A 10198-nucleotide genomic window follows, 5' to 3' on the forward strand; every position below is an offset into this window, starting at 1 on the left:
TCTTACAGAGACTGAGAAATCAACTAAGGGGCATGTGTGGTATGGACCTAGGTCCCCTTGCACATATCTGGCCTATGGGCAGCTTGGTCTTCATGTGGGTCACCTGTGGAGTGGAGGTGTGGGGTCTGTTTCTAACATTGACTCTATTGCCTGCTTTTGGATTACTCCCCCTGGAAAGACTGCCTTGGCTGGCCTCAGGGGATGAGGATATGTTCAGTCCTGATGTGACTTGATGAGCTGGGGAGGGTTGATGGGGTGCTCTCCTTTTCTGGGGGGAAGATTGAGGGGAAAGGGGAAGGAGAGGAAGCAGGGGCACTGGGAGGAGAGAATGGAGGGGGCACCTTTAGGATATAAAGTAAGTAAACTGAAATAAAAATAAAAAAAGAAAAGAAAATGCTCAACTTGAAGATTAAGAGAGTTAGTGCTGTATAACCATTTTCTCAACTTTGAAACATTCTACCCTACAGGGAAGCTTCTTAAGAAGGAAGGTAAACAATGCACTATAGCTTCAGGAAATCCTTGAAATTGACCAGATTCACTATCCCTTCTGTGTCAGAGTAAGAAATAAAAGTTGATAGCCCGCCTTCAGATGCCTCAGAGCCAAGCTGCTAAAAAGACTCTCAGACAAGCTGAGCAGCAAAGAAGACTCTGAGATCATGGTAGCTACCTGGAAGAAGCAGAAACCAGCTGAGCTACTTGAAAGAGATTTAGACCGACTGGGTCACTTAGAAAGGACAATCTCTAAGATGCCTGCAGGCTGTGCAATGTGCTCCAGGTTCTAAGCTTTGTGAGCTGTGGTGGTCTTTGGTGATGCAGCTGTCTCTGAGTCATTTCTGCTCCTGTAAGTAACCCCCAAAACACATTGGTTCACCAAATTAGACTTTCATAGTATCTGTACTTTGGTCTGGCATGGTTTCCCTAACTTGGGTGAGTAGACATGTGTGTTGTGTCTCCTCAGGAAAAATTTTGTCACACAACAATTAGGAAACGAGTGTAATTGGATATGTTGTGCCCAGTTTGAGAGAGCCCCCCAAAACATCGACCACACCAGGAGTTGGAAATTGTATACAAAAACAAGGAATATTTATTTTGGGCTTAAGCTCAGGCTCCCAGCATGAACTGACACAGCAGTCAGAGGCTAGGAGCCCTGAGCCTGGAAAGAAGCTAGGTTTTATAGGGTTTTTAGCAAGGGGAAGGGACTTCAATACATGGCAGTTACAGGATTGGGTGACATTTAAAAAGAGAAAGCTTGTTACATAGCGATTAGTTAGAGGAAAAGTACAACCACCTATAGTAACGATAATGATAACGTGATTGTTTTAGTAATCTCAAGGACAACGGTCATTTTGACCTGTTTTCTGATCAGCTAGTTTCAGGGTTGGCACATTATGTGGTCATTCTCAGAAATGTAGATTTTTGCAAGTATAAACATGCTTTTCTGAAGCAGGGGTAAGTTTTAGGTCACGTATACGTTCTGTCTGCTTCTGCCTCCCAATGCTGGGATTAAATGCATGTGCCACAACTACTCTGCACCAATCTTAGTTTTTACTAACATATATTGTCAATTTTATCAAATGAGTAATAACCTGTCTCATCAGTGTGATATTCCAGGAGGTATCTTAACCATTACATCTAACCTTTTAACAATTAACAGTGACAAAATTGTCTCTGTTATGTTCAGTTTCTACATTCTCCCCTCTCCTAGTAAATATTGGACCCAATCATGGGGCCAAGTGAAGTTCTATTTTCTTCCTGATTTAAATTTAGAGATCGGTATTGCAATTTAAGTACCAACATGTGTACAGCACTAATTCGTTCTCTAATGAAGTTATTAATCTATTGATTTTATAAGGATGAATTGTGACTAATATAAGCAGAGGTCCTACTAATGCTGAAATTATGGTAGTCCACCAGGGGAACCAACTGAATTTTGACTCAAATCAAGACTGATTTTGTTTTCTCTGAAGTCTTCATGTTTGTAAGCCTTCACTTACCAAGGCCATAGATTCTATGACTACACCTCAGTATTCAATATAAAAACAGCATTCTTCTCCTAATGTTGCACATAAACCCCCTTGTTGCATGAAAAGCAGATCTGGCTGGTCCTTTTGTGTTTTGCAATACGGTTTCAGATAAAGAGGTTTAAGGAATCCTGCCAATGAGAAACAGATGTTTTTATTCGTTCTATGTTCTGATCTATAGCAGTGCTAAGAGCTTAATAGTTTGTGTCCTGATAACACCAGTGCTGATATTCAATCTGGTATCACAGGCTCATCAACTGTTTTCAGAGGGTAGTAAGCCAAGGGGAACTATTATAATCATGTAAGGGGCACAAAACATGACTAGAGGAAAAAGAACTAAGGGCCAATTTTCTGGTATGTCAATTGGTATCATAGGAACCCATTCCCTTTGCCAAGAAGCCGCCTCTGACTTAGCATTTCAACCTATTAAGTAGGATAAAGGCTGGAGAGTTTCTCTTATTCTGTAGCCTTTTCAGGCTGACAGTAAGATGTTGTAATCAAGGGCCGAGGAAAGCTGAAAGGGGTGAGCAATGGGGCATTTATCAAAAGCATCTGATTAGCTGATCTAGTTAAAAGACAGGAAGCAATCACATTGACTGGACTGATTTACATGAGCTTTCAGGAAGTCCAGGGCTCAGCAGTTTTCAGTCTGCAGGTGATCCCTGGATGGAGTCTGTCATCCAAGTAGAGATCTGCTGAGACAAATATAGGTTAGGGACAGAATTAACATTTCCTAGTAATTGGGGAAAGGGAGGAATCCCAAGACCAAGAGAAATTTTCCCTTTTTAAAAACAGGTGGGTGTACTCATCTGGGGTCCATTTGAGTTGTGGCAGGCTTATCCAGGCCTCATGACTTTTTGATTTTCTGAAGCTCATATGAATTTTAGTTTACAAAAAGAAGTATATTAGTATCACCTTTGTATTGATAGCAGGAGTAGACTCAGGCCATTAAGACCTAGTAAAAGCTATAGCTTTTGGATCAGAGATATACACATTAGACAGAGATGTTTTTAGCACCTTTAAGTCTATCTCCAGAAGGCAACCAAAGGGAAATTAAAATCTCAAGTTTGTGATTGGACAAAAAGCAGTCAATGCTCCATCAGCCCATTGGAACTCCATTGAAAATGTCACAACTCTTAACCTCTGAAATCCTACAATAACATAAGTTCAACAATAGCATGGGATGGGGAGAGAAATCTGAAACATTTTTAGACCCATAAATATTTTTCTGAGAGGGCAATTAAAGCCTTGTTTTTTGTTGTTAAATTGATCTTCAAACCCATCAGAGACCTGAGAAGGATAAATATTATCTGAATAAACAGGAAGTGCAGTACAAACAGCTTCCAAACCTATAGAAATGACAGATTCTGTTGGCCATCTGGACAGTCACCCAAGATACCTCTATAATGTTGGAGCATCATCTCCAGCCTTCCTGCTCATAATATTTGACAAACTTCAGTGAAGCCGGTAACACAATGGACTTGCCTAATTTGTCCTTGCAAAGTTTGGCAGTCAGCTTTCCTGCGTCCACTTTGTCCAGTATTCTGTCTGCAGGAAAAGCAATGGCATTTTCTTACCCAGTGGCTACTTTGCCATATATGAAGCCATCTCTTGATTGAGAAATTCTTTGATGCTCATCATCTTCTTTGAAGTTGAAAGGGCATGCTGCCAGAAGTTGACATGTCTCACTGTCAAAAGATTTTTATATTAATAAAAGATCTTTAAATTCCATATTCTGTAGATCTCTGAGGTTTTGAAACCATCTATTTATCTCTAGTATACCTGAACTGTTTTTTTTCCTAGTTATATACTGATTTATTTAGAAAACATATGTGACCAACTGAATTAGTACCTAACAAAACCGTAAGTTTGATGACTATTAGTTTGTATTTCTTAATTATCCTAAACAGTTTGATAGTAGCTTTCAAAAGGACTAGAACTGCATATAGCATTTTTAAAAATTACATAGGTACACTATCTTAAAAGGAGTTCATACTGGAAGAGAGAGCTACAGCTGAGATACAAAGTGAATAAACAAACTGTAATTAATAAAAATAAAATAAAATAATTAAAAAAATAAAAAGGAGTTGATACATAGTATGATGTAATCAAAATATATCTTTAATTTTGTATTAATATGAAAAAGATCTGTAAGAGATTTAATATTTTATCTTTTTATTATAAATTTGAATGTTAAATGTTTAATATTTTATTATGCAAGGCCTGAACATCAATAGTAACATTAACATTTTTATATGTTGGTTGCTTGAAAAATTTTTTTCCTCTTTATTAAACATAGGCATCTGATTGCCTGATATGACCAACCATTAATTTGCATCTCCCAGTTATCTTCAATAATCTGCAGTAGTTTAATACAACCATCCAAAAGGCAATTGACAATCTGCATGTTTCAATAATCTTTAACAGTTCATAATAAAATGATAACCACTAAACTGAAGTTCCTTGAGCATTAAAATCTCTAAATATAGAGGCTGGGAACTTCCCTGATTTCCATATGGCACATTGCCATAGAACATAATAGTTCTATCTATGACCCAGTTTACAAAGAGAAAACTAGTTATCTCAATACTATTAGTTAAAAACAAGAAGATTGAATATATATTTTTAAATATGTCTTTGTTAGCCTGAATAGGCCTTATGAGCCAGTGATTTTTATTTTACAAAGAAAATAATTTGATTAATCTATTTATATCCTTTTTAAATTTTCATTTTTATTGGGGATATATATATCATATAATGGTTAACAGTGACTTGTACTGATTGTCAGTATAACTCTGGGCTGACATGGAGCTGCAATCCTCTTTCACCAACCTTTAAATGAAGAAAACCAACCAGAATTTAATATGCTTAAAATTTCAATGTATTTTATAGTTCCATTAAGAGCAACCCGCCTGCAACGTATCATCTTGTCAGCACGGTGAGAGCCTCTGCGGGGGCCAGAGTTCCATGGGCTCCAGGGCGGACTTGCAAACACTCAGGGCCTTGCACCCTGTCCCTGCCTCCCCAAGACCTTTGGGTCCCAGCTGCGCATGCTCCCGTGCACTGCCAGCCACCACTAGCCTAGGGTCTCCGCGCTTGCATTCCTGTGTGCTCCTAGCCTCCTCTCAGGGGCGCACCTCCTCCCCTCCCTCGGCCCCAGGATTTGGCGAGCGCTGCTTCCTAGGGGCTGTAATACTCGGGTATGGATGGTCCGGCGCCACGGGTGACGCTGTCCACCCCGGCCCAGCCTCTTCCTCTCCCGCAGCCCATGCCTGCAGCCCCTTCCTTGTCTCCTAATATACAAGTTTAAAAAAAAAAAATAAAAAATAAATAAAATTAAAATAAAAAACCAGACCAAAAAAAAAAAAAAATCATTTGTCCCCCGGGCCCTCGGAGGCAAAACCGAAAGTAAGACGCAGGCTTCTTGCCTGATGGCAGTCGAGATCCTCACTGTCTTCCCACAGGCTGCAGGAGTACTCTGCCCCCCGACCAACAAACCTGCTGTGTCCGCGTAGATCAATGCTATCACTAGAAATGGGTCCTTCACGCCAAAGACAAGACAAACGTTCAGACAGACATAAACCGGCCAGGAAACAAGCTCAGTGATTCAGGGGTCCTGGTGAGGGGGTTGTCCTGGGAATCCAGGGGGAGCCTCCAAGATGTTGTCTCCAGTTTGAGAGACCCCAAAAGGCCATTGACCACACCAGCGGTCAGAAATCATATGCAAACATAAAAGAGGCTTTATTTGGGGCGTAGGCTCAGGCTCCCAGCATGAACTGACACAGCAGTCAAAGGCTAGGAGCCCTGAGCCTGGAAAGAAGCTAGGATTTATAGGGTTTTTAGCAAGGGGAAGGGACTTCCATACATGGCAGTTACAGGATTGGGTGACATTTAGAAAGAGAAAGCTTGTTACATAGCGATTAGTTAGAGGAAAAGTACAACCACCTATAGCAACGATAATGATAACGTGATTGTTTTAGTAATCTCAAGGACAACGGTCATTTTGACCTGTTTTCTAATCAGCTAGTTTCAGGATTGGCACATTATGTGGTCATTCTCAAAAATGCTGTAGATTTTTGCAAGTATAAACATGTTTTTCTGAAGAGGGGGTAAGTTTTAGGTCACGTATAAGATGGGGGCCAGTGACAAAATGGAGCCTGTTATCTACAGGCTCTTCAAATACATGTGGTAAGAAAGCAGAAGGGAGGAATACCTATAGGTAGATGGATCACTGGAAAGGTCAGTAGAGGAGAGAACTGAATGAAAATAAAGTATAATCACATACATGCGTACACACATATATGACACTATAATGAAACTCATGACTTTGTATGCCAACTTAAAATCATTTAAAAGAGGGCCAAAAAGGAAATAACGTCATTTTGAATCAAACATCATGTATACACAAATAAGATATCTGATATTTAGGAATTGTGATCATCCTTTTAAAAAAAGGAAAATCACATCCTCTCCAGCATGTGTTCTCACTGGAGTTTTTGTTTGTTTGTTTGTTTGTTTGTTTTATCTTAGCCATTCTGATTGGTGTAAGGTGAAATCTCAGGGTCGTTTTGATTTGCATCTCCCCTCATTGCTGCTGGGAATGTAAACTTGAACAATCACTTTAGAAATCAATCTGGTGCTTTCTCAGACAATTAGGAATAGCACTTCCTCAAGATCCAGCTATACCACTCCTAGGCATGTATCCAAAATATGCTCAAGTACACAACAAGGACATTTGCTCAACCATGTTTGTAGCAGCTTTATTCATAATAGCCAGAACCTGTAAACAACCCAGATGTCCTCAATGAAGAATGGATACAGAAATCGTGGTACATTTACACAGGGGAATACTACTCAGCAATTAAAAACAAGGAAATCATGAAATTTGCAGGCAAATGGTGGGATCTAGAAAAGATCATCCTGAGTAAGGTATACCAGAAGCAGAAAGACACACATGGTATATACTCACTTATAAGTGGATACAAGACCTATAATATAGGATAAACATACTAAAATCTGTACACCTAAAGAAGCTAAGCAAGAAGGAGGATCCTGGGTAAGATGATCAATCCTCACTTAGAAAGACAAACATTGGATGGACATTGGAAGAAGGAGAAAATAAAAAACAGGACAGGAGCTTACCACAGAGGGCCTCTGAACGACTCTACCCAGTAGGGTATCAAAGCAGATGCTGAGACTCATAACCAAACTTTGGGAAGAGTACAGGGAATCATCTAAAATAAGGGGAAGTTAGTAAGGCCTGGAGAGGACAGGAGCGCCACAAGCAGAGCAACAGAACCAAAATATCTGGGCACAGGAGTCTTTTTTGAGACTGATACTCCAACCAAGGACCATACATGGAGATAGCCTAGAACCCCTGCACAAATGTAGCCCATGCAGGTCAGTATCCAAGTGGGTACCTTAATAATGGGAACAGGGACTGTCTCTGACATGAACTCAGTGGCTGGATCTTTGACACACACACACACACCCCGCATGGAGGAGCAGCCTTGCCAGGCCACAGAGGAGGACATTGCAGCCAGTACTGATGAGACCGGATAAACTAAGGTAAGGTGAAAGGGGAGGAAGACCTCCCCAATCAATGGACTTGGAGAGGGGCATGGGAGAAGATGAGGGAGGGGGGATGGGATTGGGAGGAAGTAAGGGAGGGGATTACAGCTGGGATACAAAGCAAATAATATGTAATTTATGTAAAAAATAAAAATTAAAAAATAAAAAAAGGAAAATTCTAACAGGGCACAGTGACACACTCCTGTAATCCCAACACTTTAGGAGGCCAAAGCAGGCAAATCTCTGTGAGTTGGAGGCCAGCCTAGTCTAAAAAGTGAGTCCAGGACAGCCAAGGCTACCCTGATAAACCCTGTCTCAAAAAACAAACAAACAAACAAAACCCCCAAAACTTCAGCAGTTATTGAGAATCTAAAATGCAAGCTTGAGAATGTGAATTTGGATTCCAGGCACCCACATTAAAAGCTGGGTATGGCAATACATCCTGTAATCCCAGAACCAGGGAGGCAGAGGCAGATGGATCTTTGGAGCTTGCTGGTCAGCCAGCCTATTTGGTGGGCTCTAGAATCAGTAAGAGACACTCTCTCAAATAATAAGGCAGAGAGTAATAGAGGAAGATATCTGATTAACGTATATAAGCCCCTAATGCTTATATACATGCACACCTGCATGCACACACACACACACACACACACACACATATACACACACATACCTACATGAACTACACAAAAGATACAGATTTATAAGGACGTAAATGATGATTAGCAACCTTGCCTTAAAGAAAGGAAATCATGCTTTTCTGTTGCTTAAATATAGGATACTGGCCAGGAACTGTCTAACCAACACACAGTAACCATGTATGTTGAACTACCTTGAGATGATTTTCCTTTAAAACATTTGTTCAAGCACCTGTTAAAAAACTGTTATTTAAAAGCATTTCTGAAAAGCTACAGACATTCCACTGCAACCACTCTAAATTAATATAGAAGCCCAGTCAAGTTTGGGAGCAATGATGGAGAAACCCTTGTGTTCCAGAGGGTTTAAGTTACAGTTTTTCAATTTTGTTTTCCTTTTTGTTCATTTCCTTTTTTATTAATTAAAGTTTATTCACTTTGTATCTCAACTGTAGCGCCATCCCTCATCCTCTCCCATTTCTACCTTCCCTTCCTCATCTCCTCCGATAACCCTTCCCAAGTCCACTGACAAGGGAGGTCCTCCTCCCTTTCCCTCTGACCCTAGCTTATCAGGTCTCATCAGGACTGGATGCATGGCTTGGTAAGGCTGCCCACCACCACCCTTCAGGGAGAGGTGATCAAGGAGCCAGCCACTGAGATAATGTCAGAGACAGTCCCTGTTCCCATTATTAGGGAGCCCACTTAGAGACTGAGCTGCCGTGGGATATATCTGTGCAGGAGTTCTAGGTTATCCACATGCATAGTCCCTGGTTGGAGTATCAGTATCAGAAAAGAGCACTATGCCCAAATTTTTTGGTTCTGTTGCTCTTCTTGTGGAGCTCCTACCTTCTCCAGGTGTTTCTGTCTCCCCCTTCTTTCATAAGATTCCCTGCACTCTGTCCAAAGTTTGGCTATGAGTCTCACCATCTGCTTTGATACCCTGCTGGGTAGAGTCTTTCAGATGCCCTCTGTGGTATGTTCCTATACTGTTCTCTGTTTTCTCCTTCTTCAATGCTATCCTGTTTGCCTTTCAGAATGAGGATTGAGCACAAGGATGATCTTTTCTGGTTCCCACCACTTCCGTGCAAATTTCATGTTTTCCTTATTTTTAATTGCTGAGTAGTATTCCATTGTGTAAATGTACCACAATTTCTGTACCCATTCCTTAGTTGAGGGACAACTGTGTTGTATCCAGGTTCTGACTATTACAAGTAAAGCTGCTACGAAGGTGGTTGAGCAAATGTCCTTGTATACTTGAGCATGATTTGGATATATGCCTAGGAGTATTATAGCTTGGTCTTGAAGTAGCACTATTCCTAATTGTCTGAGAAAGCACCAAATTGATTTCCAAAGTGGTTGTACAAGGTTACATTCCCATCACCAATGGAGGAAGATTCCCTTTTCTCCACATCCTCTCCATCATGTGTTGTCACTTGAATTTTTTATCTTAACCATTCTGATGGGTGTAAGGTGAAATCTCAGGGTCATTTTGACTTGCATTTCCCTGATGACTAAGGATGTTGAGTATTTATTTAAGTATTTCTCTGCCATTCGATATTCCTTTATTGAAAGTTCTCTGTTTAGCTCTGTACCCCGTTATCTAATTGAATTACTTGATTTGTTGCTTTTTAACTTCTTGAGTTCTTTATGTATTCAGATATAGGGCTGGTGAAGATCCTTCCCCAGTCTGTAGCCTTTCATTTTGTTCTGATGACAGTGTCCTTTGACTTACAGAAGCTTTTCAGTTTCATGAGGTCCCATTTATTGATTGTTGACCTTAGACCTTGTGGTGTTGGTGTTCTGTTCAGGAAGTTGTCTCCTGTGCCAATGAATTCAAGGCTCTTCCCTAATTTTTCTTCTAACAGATTTAGTATGCCTGTTTTTTTAATTAAATTTTTATTTTTTTATATTAATTACAGTTTATTCACTTTGTATCCCAGCTGTAGCCTCCTCATTCTTCCCCTCCCAATT

The 10198-nt window shown here is 40.4% G+C and overlaps 1 long non-coding RNA gene across 2 annotated transcripts; it reads right to left on the minus strand.

Moving 5' to 3' along the window:
- Window positions 1–1061: 1061 nt before the first annotated feature.
- On the minus strand, window positions 1062–5918 carry LOC132650042 (uncharacterized). Of its 2 annotated transcripts, none has more exons than XR_009588405.1 (3): window positions 5520–5918; window positions 3599–3709; window positions 1062–2713 (listed from the first exon to the last, which is right to left on the minus strand). It is a non-coding gene; the product is annotated as an uncharacterized LOC132650042 (long non-coding RNA). The 2 variants fall into 2 exon arrangements; XR_009588406.1 differs by lacking the exon at window positions 5520–5918 and adding an exon at window positions 4854–5225.
- Between the last annotated feature and the right edge of the window lie 4280 nt (window positions 5919–10198).

The sequence above is a fragment of the Meriones unguiculatus genome, chromosome X (assembly GCF_030254825.1).
Source record: "Meriones unguiculatus strain TT.TT164.6M chromosome X, Bangor_MerUng_6.1, whole genome shotgun sequence".
NCBI lineage: Eukaryota > Metazoa > Chordata > Mammalia > Rodentia > Muridae > Meriones > Meriones unguiculatus.